The sequence below is a fragment of the Galleria mellonella genome, unplaced genomic scaffold (genome assembly GCF_026898425.1).
Source record: "Galleria mellonella isolate WM207_F2 unplaced genomic scaffold, CSIRO_AGI_GalMel_v1 utg103, whole genome shotgun sequence".
In the NCBI taxonomy this organism is placed as follows: domain Eukaryota; kingdom Metazoa; phylum Arthropoda; class Insecta; order Lepidoptera; family Pyralidae; genus Galleria; species Galleria mellonella.
This window is the reverse complement of record NW_026441966.1, coordinates 346,685-364,908: the sequence shown is the minus strand read 5'-3', so window position 1 is coordinate 364,908 and position 18,224 is coordinate 346,685. Positions and strand designations below refer to the sequence as shown.

General features: G+C 36.2%; 1 protein-coding gene across 1 annotated transcript in view; it reads right to left on the bottom strand.

The window, feature by feature from the left end:
• LOC128200284 (rhomboid-related protein 1-like) overlaps positions 1-727 on the bottom strand; it is a 32,721-nt gene extending 31,994 nt beyond the window's left edge. The window contains exon 1 of the mRNA XM_052893338.1: positions 590-727. The gene's annotated coding sequence lies outside the window, so the exon portion shown is untranslated. The remainder of the gene's footprint in view (positions 1-589) is intronic.
• Positions 728-18,224: the final 17,497 nt, after the last annotated feature.

The following is an 18,224-nucleotide window of genomic DNA, read 5'->3' as shown; positions in this document are numbered from 1 at the left end:
GACGTGTAATTATAAACAATTTGGTGGGAGGCACAGGAGGAGGTTGGGTATATTGCTAGCAATGGGATTCTCAGTCTCCATTACTAACAATGCCTTTCTCCCCGCCTCACTGCTATTAATATGCCCTATTAAGTCGACCTCCTCGCGGTTCCCCCTGGAAACTATCATGGTTAATTCCCGATGAATTCATCATGATGGGCTAACTGGCCTGTTTTCATTTCTCATCTATCACCCTTCACTGGTGATCCGCCAGCGTATCCCGTTAGCGCAGGCGGGGTTGCCATACCATTTTCACCCATCAAAAAAAAATAGCAATGGGGCTGTCAAACTCCATTGTTAACAATCCCTTTCCCCCCTGTGTACACCTGCTGTAGGTATGCATATAAGCATTCCACACGAAAAATATATATTTTTTTTTAATTAATCTATGTATACTGTTGGTGGGCTTATTTCAAATAAATAAATTATTAATTAATTTATTTGTTATTTTATTACCAATAAATAGTGAATAACATGACATGACATGTTGATAAATTGAAAAAAAAATAAAAAAAATATATACATATATAAAAAAGAAACAATTACTTACCTTATCGCGACCGCCATAGCACGTGAACAGGGACCATGGGTCATAAGTGAGAGCCACTTTTGCCACTGTACACCACCGTGTCACCACTGCACAATACTCATACTGCCGACGTTTGTACAATTCATTCCGTGTACAAGTCGCGACTTATTAATGACGAGTTTATATTTGTTTACATAATACGCGTAGGGCGGGCGGGCGGCACGGTACACGTAGGTCTGCCGACGCCGGTGTGGGGTCGACGGCCGGGATGTAGCCGCCCGTCGTCATGACGACCGTGCACTATGCCAAAGAATAAGCGGCCAGAGTTATACGTAGGTGAAAGACGTATGTCGATGTCGAAGTGGCATTTTATATCTCAAAAAAAAAATATGTATACATAAATTTGTACATTAATATTATATAATAATAAATATAGTAGAAATAATATGGTTTAAAAAAAAATTAATTTAAAGAATTGTTGCAGATTTTCAAATAATATTTTGTAAGAATTATGCATTAAATTAAAAAAACTTTTTTTTGTTAATAATGGAGACTAAGTGGCCCATTGCAATATACCCGACCAGGTTGACCTCCGCGGTCCCTCCTAGAAACCATCGCGCTGAATTTCAAGTGTATTCATCACGATGAGCTAACTAACCTGTTTTTTCATCCTCACTGATCTTTACTGATGCCCCGCCAGTGTATATTGTTAGCGTAGGCGGGGTTATCATTCCATCATAGCCTATTGAAAAAAAATAAAATAAAAAAACTTTAATACATGAGTAGTTAGTTATTGCCGCTTCATCGTCGATATGTCGAAAGCTTTTTAAACGGCGACGGTTACCACTTTCCATCAGGTGGGCCATCAGTTTGTTTGTCATTCTAAGTTGTATAAAAAAAACTTTAAACGAGAGAATCTCAGAAATAGGGCCAATGAAATAAATCACTTATAGCTGACGTATAAAGATAAAGCATATACCAGATTTTAAATAGGGGGAAAGGGATTGTTGGCAATGAAGTTTGACAGTTCCATTGTTAACAATATGTCCTATTAGGTCGACCTCCACGTGGTTCCCCCTGGAAACCATCGTGAACAATTCTTGTTGAATTCGTCACGATGGGCTAACTGACCTGCTTCATCTTCACCTATCATCCCTCACTGGTGCCCCGCCGGTGTATACCGATAGCGCGGGTGGGTTACCATTCCATTATCACTCATTAAAGAAATGTCTCTCAGAGTCTTGTAAGTGTTAGGTAAATTAAAGCTCGTAACGTACGTTTAAGGTGGAAACAGCTGCGCACATGTCGCAGTGCAATCTACGAGATTCCGTCGCAGTCGGTCAAGGTTGAGAGCGGTGACGGTGACCGCATGCACTTTTGTTTTGTATGCTTTTATCGTACACTTTTTATTACTTTTATCAAGAATTTTTTGTCTTGTATTCTATTACGTATAATTATTGAGTTTATAGATAACAGAATGACAAAGGCATAGCTTATCGGAATTTTTTTATCATAATTTAAAACTGCGTTACTGAAGAAAATATTTTTAAATATAACTTACAAAAATATGGTAATAATTATAATTTTGTGACTGACCCTCCAATGGCTGTAGGTTCGATTCCCGCACAATACAAACGTTTTTATTCATACGCGTATCTGAATTAGTTGTAGATAGGTCTGAATATCTGTAGGTCTTATTTCCTACGTATTATTGATTTATTTATTCATGTTATAGATAATTATATTAATTTAATGTTTATTTATATATAAGTATTTAAAATTTTATTAAGACTGGAAGTTGTATAATTATTAATTTCACGCCATCTAGTATTACATTCATTAACTAAAACTTTCAAATGATAGCATCACGTACACTGTTAGTAGAGATGCTTTTCTTCATTTATTATACAAGTTCTACGATAGATGGCGCTATATGATTTAATTTTAGAAACTACAATTTTATTAATAATGGTATTGTAACCCCATCTTCGCTAACGGTATACACTAACGGTACAAACGTACAGACAAACAAACAAAAGTTCTAAAAATCTTTTTTTGTGTTCTATTGCGTTCACAAAGCCTTATCGTAATAGTTTTTCTTATATATCTTCTATGTACAGACAGCGCCCAGTTACGATTTTGTTATATATATTGATAATTGGTATTAATTTAATCAATTATTGTGACTCACGACAATTGTCATCTATTGTTACGTTTATCAATTAACACTTCATTTATATAGTTTGTAGGTACAATCGAATTAATATAACATTGTTTAGTACCTATAGTACATCTGTAAGTACATATTTTTTTTTGTTGGATGAAAATGGTATGGTAACCCCGCCTGGCTAACGGGATACGCTGGCGGAGCACCAGTGAAGGGTGATTGATGAGAATGAAAACAGGCCAGTTAGCCCATCATGATGAATTCATCAGGAATTAATCATGATAGTTTCCAGGGGGAAGCGCGAGGAGGTCAACCTGATTGGGTATATTGCTAGCAATGAGATTCTTAGTCTTCATTACTAACAATCCCTTTCCTCCCTGTAAGTACATAGTTAAGTTAAATTTTTCAATTGTATTAATATTATAAATAAGAGGAACAATTTAATTTTTGTTTGTTTGTTTGTTTGTTTGTTTGTTTGTTTGTAATGAATAAACTTAACTTATAGAAGCTACATTATCAGAGAGAAATATAGGCTATTCATTATTTTCAATAAAAATTAGAGATCCCTACAAAAATTACAGTGATTGTAACCCAAAATATAAAAAAAAAAAATTAAAATACAAATTTATCCTCCTATCTGTTTGCTAGTGCAAACTTTTACTAGTATAGTTATGTAATTTAAAATTTTTCGCAACTATCTTAACACAAGGTGAATCTGTACTAACACATGTCGGTTTTTATATAATATAAATATATAAATATAATTTATTATACACTCTACGAATAGCGCATAAATTTAATAATGTATAATAACTAAACAAATACACATTAAAATAGATGGCCAAAATAATATTTTACAACATTTCAACTAGGTGCTTATTTTTTTTACGTAATCTTCTACGTTATTTCCGCTTACGTACATATTTACGTTTTCAATATTACTTTCCGTTTTATTCTATTTAAATTATAGAATCCCGGCGTGGAATGGGCCACCCGTTCCTTTCTCATTGGTGTCATAAGAGGAATGTAATGGTCGATGGATGGGCAGCAGCGTCTCTTTTAAAACATCATCAGTCTTACTGCGGTTGCCAATCCGCCTGCCAATCATGGCCGCTACTAGCAACCTCCCCCCCCTAAACTTCGTCTTTAAGAACATCAATGTAATTGATGGGGTATTTGGTTATATCCATGGCCTTGCTCATATTTATAGGTATCAATTGTTTCAAGTGGGTTTGTTTGATATTTACAATTACATGAAAGCAATACGAATTCTTGGAACGTCTGAATTATTTGTCAATTTTCAAAACAAACTTTCAACATTTCTGAACGATTAAATATTTAAAATGTGCTCCGACAGGTAACTGAATCGTTAATAATGCAATAAAATACACTTTAAAAGTCACCGAAAATATTAGTGAAAAAAAAAAAAGTATTCAGAAACTCCAAAAGCAAAATAAGAAATACCTATCTACTAATAGTACATTACTGCAGCGGCCAGCGACTGAGGCATTGATGGATGAACGTGCAAATGTGGGCCGAGGCGTAGCCGGGGCACACATACGTGAGTCCATCAACGCCTAGCTGTGGCCAAGGCTTGTATAGTACTTTTCTCAAACAATGCGCGGAAATCAAAAACACAATTTTACTTTTGAAGTTCAATGACAAATAACGAACAATAATAATTTTTCACGCGCCATAATGTTTCATTGTTTTTTTTTCAATAAACAGCTTTCTATTTGCAAGTCAGTTCGAAATTTAAATAAAACCTTTTATTAGTTACCTCCTTGGTAGCCATGTTTCGAAGTAAAAGGCCATTCCATTTTTAAATTACAGGACAGATATGGGTTTACATAGTAATTTATCTGGCCGCAAAACACGACAGATATGGATTTTCATACAACTTTCGCCGGCCACTGCGCACATGTATCTGGCCAGTACGGCAATTTTGATTTATCTCTAAGAAGATTATCGAAATAATGCTCACATTTCCAAGCATGTTTGAGAAAATAATATATTATTATATTCATATATAATATTGATATCTTCTATAAGGTCCAGTTAATAATGTATTTTTTTAATGGATGATAATGGAATAGTAACCCCACCCGCGCTATCGGTATACATCGGCGGGACACCAGTGAAGGATGATAGGTGAGGATGAAGTAGTTCAGTTAGCTCATCATGACGAATTCAACAAGAATTGTTCTTGATGGTTTCCAGGGGGAACCACGTGAAGGTCGATCTAATAAGGCATATTGCTAGCAATGGGGCTGTCAAACTCCATTGCTAACAATCCCTTTCCCCCCCTAGTTATAAATGTAGATATAATCCTATTTCTCGAGTGCTACCTATCGAGTAGTGGTCTCTCTGAAAATCAGCGCTGCGGCACCACGCTGCAGCTTAAACCGAGTAGGAAACATTTCAGCTGCTATCACAGAATTATTATTTTAATGTATAACGTTGTTTTGAAGCTGAACAAATTATTTTATTATTATTATTACTAGTAAAATTATTGCCTGAATACCTGAATGTGACAGAAAGTGATCTCTGACTACCCCTCATCTAATGGTATCTGTTATTTATTTATTTATTTAGAATATAATATCAAATGGAGGCGAATCTAATGGACACATACAATGCAGTTTATTTATATTTCTTTTTATTGTTATTTTTAATGAGGAGTTTCGCGACTGACTCTTGGCCACAACAGAATATCAGTGTTTTGCTCTTTTAAAGGCAAAGCAATAAACTGAGTTGTGGCCATTTTGTGTTACTATGGCACACGCATGAAGGAAGGGAAAGAAAGGAAATTGTTGGGGTATATATTTTGTTTTTTTTTTTTTATTTGTGCTTTTTTATTTTCATTCTTTTATCTCTTTTGCTGTGTATTATGTGTATGTTTTAATTGTAATTTTATTAGTCCAATTTACTACGTGAATAACATTTTAGAACTATCACTTTTTAAATATTTAATCGTTTTGAAAAATTGTTTGTTGCCAAAATAGACAGTTAATAAATTATACGTTGGTAAACTTGGGCTCATACCTAGAAGAGTCAAACTAAACTAAGAGTTCAACTTAGTTTGCGAACATTTGATCAGTAGGTACTCTATCTAAATGAAACTGTAAAGTAATTCTTATACAGTTGTTTCTGCTGTTACGCGTTAAAAAGTTTGGGTAACTTTTGGCTTCTACCGCTAGGTAACGTGATAGATAGCTCCCGGCCGCCTTGGTCACTTGGCAACGTCCGATTCATATTGGACGGAGTTGGAATCATATTCTTGGAGTTGGAATCAATTTAATAAATAATAAATTCCGTTTATTTATGGAATTTTCTCGTATATTCTAATAGTAGGTAAACAATAGCGGGGCACCAGTGGAAGATGAAACAATAAAGATATAGCTGGGTCAGTTGGCCCAATGCGAATTCTCAAGTAATGAACCACGATGGTTTCCAAGGAGAATGGCGTGGCATTGACCTAACAGGGTATATTGCTAGCAATGGAGAAGGAATTTATATTATATTTATATCTGTATATTGTAGTTGCAATATATATATATTTGACCAGTAAAAGATATATTAAATATCAGTTGTCCAATATATATGAAAACGAATGGATATATCCGACTGGTATAGGTTTTTTTTTACAACACAGGGGGCAAACGAGCATGCGGCTCACCTGGTTGTAAGTGACTACCGCCGCCCATGATCACCCACAACACTAACGGCGTTGCAGGTGTGCTGCCGGCCTTTTAAAAACGAATATACTCCTTTCTTGAAGGTTATGTTGTCGTATCGGCTCGGAAATACTGCTGCTGGAAGTTGATTCCAAAGAGTGGTTGTGCGTGGAAGAAAGTGCTTTGAAAAACGCACGGTGAAGGACCGCCACTCGTCCAGATGGTGATATTGACATAGCTGATTTTTTTCGCGCCACTTAGTTTCCATAAGTACCCAATATATAGATATCGGAGCGGTACTGATATTACCCATAGATGGTAGTACATTTCCATCACTAACAATCCCTTTTCCTAATGCTTGTAATGTAATGTAAATTGGACTCTCTTTTCCGCGCTCAGCCTCTCATTTTGGCCGTTATGCATATGAGTCGAAGCTAGTACAGCCAACCCAGCTCCAGAAACACAGAAACTTCCTGGTATCTTCACAGGCCTCACGGAGCGACCTCACCGTTCCGAGGATTTCTAAACGTTGATGGGCCACAGCCTCACATTCTAGGATTACGTGAGCAGCCGTTTCTTCGGCGTCGAAACAGCCTCGACACAGAGGGCTGTCTGTGGCTCCTATTATGTATTAATTTTCTAATGCTTATGTTCTTACTTTATAAACATAGAATTAAAAGCAAAGATATGAGAAAATATATATGCGGAGAGGTTTGTCGGGACAGCGTTTGTTTTAGAAATAACTTGGTGTATAAATTTGAAATTTGGAAGCTTCTTTATAAACATTCAATGACTAGCACATTTCTGTCTTCTCACGGGAATGGTAAAGTATATGGGGGAAACAAGTGGTGGGTAAGAGGCTCTTACCCATTCTTACTAAGAGCTAACCTAACATTAATACAAACACCCTGACTATTTAATTAAGCAACGTCAAACATCAAGCGTTAACCCACCTCGAAGAAAAGTCCTTAAATCCTGTCGATGAAAACAATGTTGACAATAACCTATCCAAGGTTTCATTACCTCTGGAGAGCACAGCTGCTGTGTGTACACCACTATACAATGGCCGGTCATCTATCATTGTTAAGGGGCTTTTAGGGAAATTTGTAAATTAAATTTTCTGTTAGTAATATCGTGTCAGCTGATGGACACAAATGCTCATTATACCATAAATGGGAAAGTTTATAAAGATAATCAAATATTTGGATGTTTGTTGTTCAATCATGGTCTAACAAATTTGATTAAAATATTGTAAACCATACTGTGAGAGCGAGGGATGGGCAGTAGCGTCTCTCTTATAACATCACTAAAAGCCTAACTGCGGTTGTCAACCCGCCTGCCAAGCGTGACAACTACTGGCAAAACTCTCCTTATGGGGAAGGCTTATGTTCAGTAGTGGACAGTTTACGGCTGAAACAATAAAGATTAAAGATGAGACCGCCAATTCTAGTTAACAACTATCTCTTCTGCCGTATAAATCGTAGATATTTTTTTAGGCTTCTTAAACATATTTTGATACTTCGATCATTCTGCCAGTCAATTTGTCATCGTGATTAACGAAACTCGATGAGACTCCACTTTCATTTCAGTTCATTAATCAAACCCAAATGTTTAATGACATCATAATATTGCATTGTCATCCAACCTACCTATTTAAATGAACTGAGACACCGGTAAGTGGGTCACGAGTGATTATTGTAAAATTTTATCACCTGTATTAGGTAATTGTAATTTATTACAATTGTATTCCGATATTGAAATTGAATATTCTTGGAATTACGTATTACTACATTTGCATGCTATTTTTAACCGACTTCGAAAAAGGAGGAGCTTAACAATGTGGTGATTTGGTGATTTTTTTTGTTTTACCTCAGGATTCCCTCATTTATAAATAAATTTGGAAAATGCTTTTTTATTTGAAAAGAAATACTTTCATATTAGTCAATTCAAAATAGGTTCAGCAGTTTGGTTTTTAAGTCAAATAACTCAAACGGTCTCATTCCTATGGAGGAGCAGAGGCAGCAGTGTAGAAATAATGGTTGATATGGGGGAAAAGGGATTGTTAGTAATGGAGACTGTGAATCCCATTGCTAGCAATATACCCAACCAGGTCGACCTCTTCGCGGTTCCCCCTGGAAACTATCATGGTTAATTCTTGATAAATTCATCATGATGGACTAACTGGTCTGTTTTCATTCTTCACTGGTGCTCCGCCAGCGTTTACCGTTAGCGCAGGCGGGGCCGCCAATCCATTTTCTCTCATCAAAAAAATAAAATAAAAATGGCTGATATGTTATGTCCATGGTACTGCTCATGTGTATAGGCGACGGTTACCACTTTCCATCAGGTGGACCGTCAGCTTGTTTGCCAATCTAAGTTGTATAAAAAAAATCTATAGATACATTATTACTTTTCATTAGCTGGGGTGTGAGCTCGTTGCCCATTCTAAGATGCATAAAAAATATACGTAGATATGAACTGTACGTTGTACTCACTGTACAATTTTGTCTATTAATGTAGTTTCGTCGTATTTTTCCTATAGCACACATCGTAAATTCGCGCAGTGAATGTTTAACAACTAGTTAAATCCCTGTAACAACACCGCGAGCTTGTGCAAATAAATATGTAAGGCAGTTGCGTTAAAAAAATATATATACGATATGTAAACCGTACACAATAATATTATTTTAAGAGCTTATGACCTGATAACGGCTGGTGTACTGAATCCAACCGACTTAAAAAAAGGGAGAGGTACTCAATGTTTGTTACGTCAGAGCTCTGTCATTTAAAAATTATGAACTTTAATCATAAATAGATTTGGAAACTACTTTTTTATCTGAAAAATTAAAAAAAGAAAAGTATTTTCTGTGTATATTATTATTATTCTAAAAAAAAAGTCAGCTATGTCAATCGTGACATATGCGCAATGAATGAATAACGAGATTTTTTATACGACAAAGGTGTCGTCCGATGGTAACTGTAGGCTATTGATGCCTGCAACACTAGGGGTGTCACGTGCGCGTTGCTGACCTCGAAGAAACCTTAATATGCCCTTTTTGAATAACCCCATACTGTAGTCTCTAGCGAAAACGTCGGCAGGGAGCTCATTCCACAACCTGAGCGTTTTTTTTGATACAACCTAGAATGGCAAACAAGCTGACGCTATGACATGTTTCTTTCATACTCGTGCCTACAATAAATTAGGTATGTACAAATTTTACTTGGAATGTATTTATGTATGTAAATGTATTTATAAATGTATAAAATAAATATAACAGTACTAAATATACTGTAACATACAAGCAATTATGTATAGTAAACATTTGTATTTGAGTGTCTTGTGATTGCACGTCTGCATTAAACTTTTCCTTTTTAGCGCAAACCAATTTTGTATTTTTATAATAATAAGAAACCTGTTATTAGCCTTAATATTTTAAATACTAGTATATAAATCTTAACTGTAACGCCGTTGGTTTCTAATAAATAAATAAATGTATGAAGTTGGACATTTTATCAAAATAAATAATATATTAAGAAATTCAAAGTCACATGGTTAATAGATAGATAGACAGATACTCTTTATTGTTTCCTCCAAAAGATTACAATAGTAAACTTATTATAAATATAAATAATTACAAGAAATAATCACAATGAGAGAACAATGGGCGGCCTTATCGCTAAGAGCGATCTCTTCCAGGCAACCTTTGGATGGAGAGGAGTAATTATAAACAATACATCAGAATCTAGGATGTTTAATTGAATAAGAAATTGTGAAGGCATTGCTAGCTCTCAAATTACATTTGAATTGAAGCCTTCACCTTGCCACTTTGCGGGGCGCTCGGTCTGTTTCATTTATTGAAAATACATTGGCAAATTGTTGATACACACTTTTTGGGGTTGCGTTATTGAAAAGGAAATTTATTTCCGTTATATAACACGTTTATTTTGTCCGGATAAACAAATCGATATTGAGTTTGTATTGAAATTTTATTGTAATATACGCCATGCAATAATTTTTTTTAAGTGCATGATAATGGAATGGAGTTTAACCATTGTGGTTAATTCTAGTGGTATTCGTCACGATGGGCTAACTGACCTGCTTCATCTTCACCTGTCATTCTTCACTGGTGCCCCACTGGTGTATACCGATAGCGCAGGTGGGGTTACTATTTCATTACCACCTATAAAAAAAAAAACCGCCTACCAAGTGTGGCAACTACTGATAAAAATCCTCTCAAGGAGAAGATCTATGTCTAGCAGTGGACAGTAAACGGCTGGTATAAAAAAGTATAGCAATGTACGTACGTGTAGTACAATTATACGTATAATAAAATTATAACTAGGAGTGCGTAAGGGATATTTAAGAAAAAATGACATAATGCCTCTTAATGTATGCAAGGAGCTTGATATTTTCCAACAATCCTTGCAATGTTACATTAAGGCTGCCAATTTGTTACTTTAAATTTGTAGCCGTCATTCTTTTAATGTATATAATATCGAATGTTATGCAGAGCAGTTGTTGGAGTGCAAATTTAATGTCGTTTTATGTACTATTTATTTTATAAATGTATTAATTTGTAATCTGTTGCCTTGCTTATAAATAAATAAATAAATATAGTCGAAATAATATTTTTCTCTTATTTTTGTCTGTTTCTGTACATGTTTGTTGCGATGTCACGCGAAAACTATTGCACCTAATTGGATGCAATTTGCACACTTGTATTCCTTAAGATTGAGTTTAAAGTCGAATATGTGTCTCCAAAATCTACTCATACGAAGTCATGGGGAAAATCGTAATCTAATTAAATCTAATTAAATTATCAATTTTTTAGCCGGTCACTTAAGACATTCGACAGACAAAATACGATTAGACTTTTAAACGAGAAATTGACCTTTTTTATTCAATACTCAAGACATCTAATTCTTGACCTTTCATCTAATTAATTTACTAATCTAATAATACAATTAATCTAGTCGTAACATTTAAGAACAGAGCATATTCTTTTTTAAAAGGCCGGCAGCACTCTTGCATTTTATATTGATATTGCGGGTGTTCATAGGCGGTAGCAGTCACTTACCATCAGGCAAGCCGCATGCCTAATTACTTGTTTGTTTTTATACAACTTAGAATGGCAAACAAGCTGACGGCCCACCTGGTGAAAAGTAATAACCGTCGCCTATAGACATGAGCAGTACCATAGACATAACAGAGTATCCTGTTTCGCCCATGATACTCCCCATGTGTTGCCCTGTAAATTCACTGCCATATCCCACCCTTCAACCCGAAACACAGCCATGTAAACATAACTGCTTGATGGTTGAAACACGAATGGGACAAAGGTACCCAAGCAAACAACTTTTGTACAAAGTCTCCCTCTGCCATGGTATAAAAAAAAATGCATGGCATAGATAAAAAGCTTCACTAAAACAAAACTCATATGCAAAATTACTAAGTAAACTACTCACGAACTAAAATAGTCTAATTGAATATTAAGTACAAAAAGTATCTTAAAGGTTAACAACCTCGATGTAGCCTGATACCTTCAATCTTAAATGCTAATAACAAAGTATTGTTTTCCGACTTATTTTTGGGACTATGTTACACGATTACGTCATACGTCCTAAACCGATTTTGACAATTCTATTTGTAATCGCCAGAGTTTATTCCCATGTGGGTCCCATTTTAATTTTGTGACGTTTGAAGCTGCTGATTTTCTTTATAGAACAAGTATATAGTTGCGTTTACGACGAAGTTCTGAGGGAAAAGTATATGAAAAAATTACAATTGAACCGTTATGTTAGTCAGTATTGTTCTTCTTCTTTAAGTTACATCAGTTATTGTTGTTATTTTTTTTAGGCTATATCAGTCAATGGTGTTTTTTTTTTTATACAACTTAGAATGGCAAACAAGCTGACGGCCCACCTAATGAAAAGTGGTAACCGTCGCCTATAGACATGAGCAGTACCATGGACATAACAGGGTATACTGTTTCGCCCATGATACCCCCCATGCATTGCCATTCCTGAGGACGCAGGTGTTATTCCTCTGTACCCTGTGAATTCACGCCATATCCCATCCTTCAAACCGAAACACAGCCATGCAAACACAACTGCTTGACGGTTGAAACACGAATGGGACAGAGGTACCCAAGCAATCGACTTTTGTACAAAGTCTCCCTCTGGTAACTGGTATACTTCTTCTTTAGGCTATATCAGTCAATATTGTACTTTTTCTTTAGATTTTTTTTGATGGGTGAAAATGATATGATTACCCCGCCTGCGCTAACAGGATACGCTGGCGGAGCACCAGTGAAGGGTGATAGATGAGAATGAAAACAGGCCAGTTAGCCCGTCATGATGAATTCATCAGGAATTAACCATGATAGTTTCCAGGGGGAACCGCGAGGAGGTCGACCTGGTTGGGTATATTGCTAGCAATGGGATTCTCAGTCTCCATTACTAACAATCCCTTTCCCCCTTCTTCTTTAGATTACAGTTGTTATAGTTTTTATCCGGAGTATTTAGCCTTTATACAACAAAACAGGGTAGGTACTTTCAAATAGATACGAGTAGACCGTCATCTTGTTTATTATGTTAACCGGTACGTAATTAATAATAGTAAAAATAGATACAGAACCTTTTAGAAATCGAGTAAATACGTACTTACCTAGCTCTTTGGTTTAAATAGAGTGGTACAAGAAACTGAACACGGAACGTACATCATCGCCCACATTATCCGTGAGATAAAAACCACATCGCCACAAACGATGCTTGTTGTCGGTTTCGTGGAATACAACGGAAAGAGCGTTGTGTAAACACCATTCAGGATTATTTAGGTTGGGCGCGGATATTGAAGTTCGATGCGCGGGCCAAACATGCCTAATGTTCGATGCGTCTATTTCAACAATTTAGTTCTTTGTTGAAATAAATATTGCAGGATATATCACCAATTCGTCTTCTGAAAAAAAACAATTGTAGGTTTTTTTTTAAATGTAAATATATGCCATATGCCAGTAAGGCATATACTACACAAGATGGGTCTATCTTCGGACACACTGTGCAGACTGTGTGGAGAGAAATCGGAATCCATGGAACACTTGATGTGCAACTGCGATTCGTTGGCAAGTATGCGTATGAGTCTACTGGGAACGGCTTATCCAGAACCAGGGGACTACAGATATCTTAAACCGCGGGATATGTTTTTTTTTATGGATGAAAATGAAATGGTAACCCCGCCTGCGCTAACGGGATACGCTGGCGGAACACCAGTGAAGGATGATTAATGAGAATGAAAACAGGCCACTTAGCCCATCATGATGAATTCATCAGGAATTAACCATAATAGCTTCCAGGGGAACCGTGAGGAGGTCGACCTGGTTGGGTATATTGCTAGCAATGGGATTCTTAGTCTCCATTACTAACAATCCCTTTCCCCCCGCGGGATATGGTTAGGGTAATACATAGGATCTATGAAATGATGGTATAAGGCAGGGGGAAGCATAAAAGATCCGTATGGGTTGACGTGCATCGGCTTAGCTGACTCCATATGCGAAAAATAAGATAAGATAAATGTAAATATAACAGATAGGACAGTTATAAATATTATGAGTCGGAGTGGCTTATCTCTAAGAGAGATCTCTTTCAGCCAACCCATTTACCTTTCAAACGCCATATTATGATTATTATTTAATCGATTAAAAATATATAACAATGATCTTATATGTATATCTTATATATATTGCATTTAAACATACAAAGTAAGGAAAGGTAATTTTTTTTTTCTAAAAGAGTATCTCTGTAAAAGAGATCTCTTCCAGTCAACCTAACACAGTGGCATAGGAAGTAGTGAGTGGGCAGTAGTAGTGCAAGACAGAAATCCAAACAACAATAGTATTAATATAATTTGCAAATCATTATAACTCTTTATTATAATAGGTTTTTTTTATACAACTTAGAATGGCAAACAAGCTGACGGTCCACCTGATGGAAAGTGGTAACCGTCGCTTATAGACATGAGCAGTACCATGGACATAACAAAGTATACTGTTTTGCCCATGATACTCCCCATGCGTTGCCATTCCTGAGGACTCAGGTGTTATTCCTCTATACCCAGTAAATTTACGGCACATCCCACCCTTCAAACCGAAACCATGCAAATACAACTGCTTCACGGTAGAAACACGAATGGGACAGAGGTACCTAAGCAATCGACTTTTATACAAAGTCTCCCTCTGGTAATAAAGTGTCATAAAATTTGCTTCTTTCTGTCTTCGACAGTTTTCCCTTTGTTACCTAGTCTTACTCTTTTCCATATATCTACGTAGGTCGGCTTCATTTCTAATTCTATGCATCCAACTAATTGTCTACATCCTTCTGTATACTAATAGGTACCGAAAATAAAACTAGGTAATCAGATAGCTGCATGCACACGACTTTGTGTATAAAAAGAAAAATGTACTTTTTTTTTTGATGGGTGTAAATGGTATGGTAACCCCGCCTGCGCTAACGGGATACGCTGGCGGAGCACCAGTGAAGGGTGATAGATGAGAATGAAAACAGGCTAGTTAGCCCATCATGATGAATTCATCAGAAATTAACCATGATAGTTTCCAGGGGGAACCGCGAGGAGGTTGAGCTGGTTGGGTATATTGCTAGCAATGGGATTCTCAGCCTCCATTACTAACAATCCCTTTCCCCAAAGAAAAATGTACTGTGTAGGTGAAGGTGCATCCGAGAGAGAATTTGTTCATATCACTGCGTTTATTTTTCTCTTTTCATAAACGATACAGCGCGCCCAGAAAATATCATATCTATTAACTTTTTCAACGGATTTAAAAAAAGACGTTCTTACGTTTTTACGTTTATTACTTATTTATTTATTTAAGGACAACCAACAAAGTATATATTTATATCTACTTAAAATACATTATAATAAGGTTACATTATAAAATGCTGCCTCAATTAAAGGCCGCCGCGACACGCGTATACATAATATATATAACTATTAGTATGAAAATTTATAAAAACTACAATACTAGTTATACAATAAACAGTTAGACTACAGTAATACTTTGAAAATTTACATTTAAAAGATTTGTACACTTATAATCTATACATATGTGCAATCATTCATGCCGTGCTGTTATTAAGCTGATTAAATTAAACTAAAGAATCTATACAAAGTGGATTTGAATTTGTTTAAGGTCGTGTCAATATCAGTATTAATATTAGGCAATCGTGACAACTGACTATACTGTAACTGCATTCTGTTAATAGCTGAGAAATGATTTGTTGGCCATTTCTCAACTATTTATTTATTTAACTCTTTATTGCACCATAAATAAAAATATACAATGACAAGTGAATAATTCAAATGAAATACAGTAACATAAATACAGATTGAAATATACACGTAAAGGTACAAAAGGCGGTCTTATCGCTAGGGCGATCTCTTACAGACAACCTTTAGTTAAAGGAGAACAGATAGAAAAGGGCAAGTGGCGCAAGAGTGAATTAATAATTTTCGTGCATAAAATACAAAAACATGTAATGCACAAAAACATCAAATACAGCTATTAACATTATAACTCCATCAGTAATAAACCAATTTGGAAAATTCCTTTTTTAAACTGAAAGGATGTTTAAATTTTATTATTTATATTTTTTATAACACAGGGGACAAACGAGCATGCGGCTCACCTGATGGTAAATGACTACCGTCGCCCATAATCATCCACAACACCCAAGGCATTGCAAGTATGCTGGCGGCCTTTAAAAAGTATTATGCTCTTTTCTTGAAGGTTATGTTGTCGTATCGGTTCGGAAATACTGCTGCTGGAAGTTGATTCCAAAAGTGGTTGTGCGTGGGAGAAAGTGCCTTGAAAATGTACAGTGGAAGACCGCTACAAAATGGGCTCTGTTGTTTACTTTTTAAATTAAAATAACTGTTTATCTCGTAATTGTTTATATCAGGTGGGCGATCAGCTTGTCTGCCATTTTAAGTTGTATAAAAAAAATAATGGAAATAGTTTTTTTTAATGGAACGCAATCTTAAATTATCTAATATCTACTAGCAACCCGTCCCGTAATTTCGTGTCACTGTGATTCAAGCGGGACGCGCGTGCGTACCAGAGGAGTGAGTGGAGGAGGAGGAAGACTTAATCCTCAGGAATGACAACGCATGGGGAGTATCATGGACGAAACAGTATACTCTGTTATGTCCATGGTACTGCTCATGTCTATAGGCGACGGTTACCACTTTCCATCAGGTAGGCCGTCAGCTTGTTTGCCATTCTAAGTTGTATAAAGAAAAAAAAGAAAAAAAAAGATACAATCTCTAACATACGAGCAGTAGGTACGTTTTAAGAATTTATAAAACTCAAACACGACTGCCACGATGCAAGCGTGGGAACGCTAATCTATCTAATTTAAAAGCGAATTTTATGTAGGTATGTGGCAGGAAAATAAGAATATTAGGTATTTGCAAAAATACCTAGATACACGAACCACGGAGGATATCGTCATTCCAGTCAATTTTTACTAATTAATTAATTTTTATTAAGTAATTCTTACTTTAGTTTAAATCCATACTTTATCGACCGTTGAACAAAGGCCTTACTTTATTGGCAGGATATTGCCAGTAATTCTCACGTTTGGCGGTCGGATTAACAATCGCAGTTAGGCTATGGTTTAAGACGATGATGGTATATTACAACACCTAGAGGAAAGGAATTGCTGGCCCATTTAACGACGGGACCACACGGCATTTTGCCAATTTTAGTATAATAAAATTACTAGATTTTTTTATACAACTTAGAATGGCAAACAAACTGACGGCCCACCTGATGGAAAGTGGTAACCGTCGCCTATAGACATGAGCAGTACCATGGACATAACAGAGTATACTGTTTCGCCCATGATATCCCCCATGCGTTGCCATTCCTGATGACTCGAGTGTTTTTCCTCTGTACCCAGTAAATTCACGCCATATCCCACCCTTCAAACCGAAACACAGCCATGCAAACACAACTGCTTCACAGTTGAAACACGAATGGGACAGAGGTACACAAGCAATCGACTTTTGTACAAAGTCTCCCTTTATGGTATATCTAGATATTTCATTAAATACCTAATACTCTCATTTGTGTGCGACATATAGATCGGGCTAATAGGGTTGTAAATAGCACGGGTGTAATCGAGTTTCGTGGCTTATAGATTAACGTCCAGTTTAATTGGCGGCACAATTATACTCTAGTACGTACTCTAGAACTCTACATGCCTGCGTCTGCATGGAAAAGCGTTTTGTATGAAACCTGTGTATCCACTTTATTGAATGGATGTCTTTTATAATCCTCATCGATATTGATATTTTGAACAGTTCTTTTTGCAACACTATGAATATTTACATTAACTCAGAAAGAAATGGACGAATTTAGAGCCTTTGAAATGAGGTGCTGGAGAAGGATGGAGAAAATTAGCTGGAGAGATCGAATTTGTAATGAGAAGGTTCTGCTTAGGGTTAAGGAAAAGAGACAAATCATAAGAATTATTGAGGACGGAAGGGAAGAACACTTGATACGACACGACGAACTTATGAACATTATAATAGAAGGTAAGATAGAAGGAAGGAAGGGCAGAGGGATACCAAGGCATAGATAGTTACATCAGGCAGATCAAGGAAGGAGTTGGTGTCGTGCCGTATCAAGAGGTGAAGAGACTCGCAGAAAATCGCAGTAAGTGGCAAGAGCTCAACCGACAAGAGCGCAGCTCTTAAATAGGATAGATAGACAGATGAATATTTATTGTGTCGAAA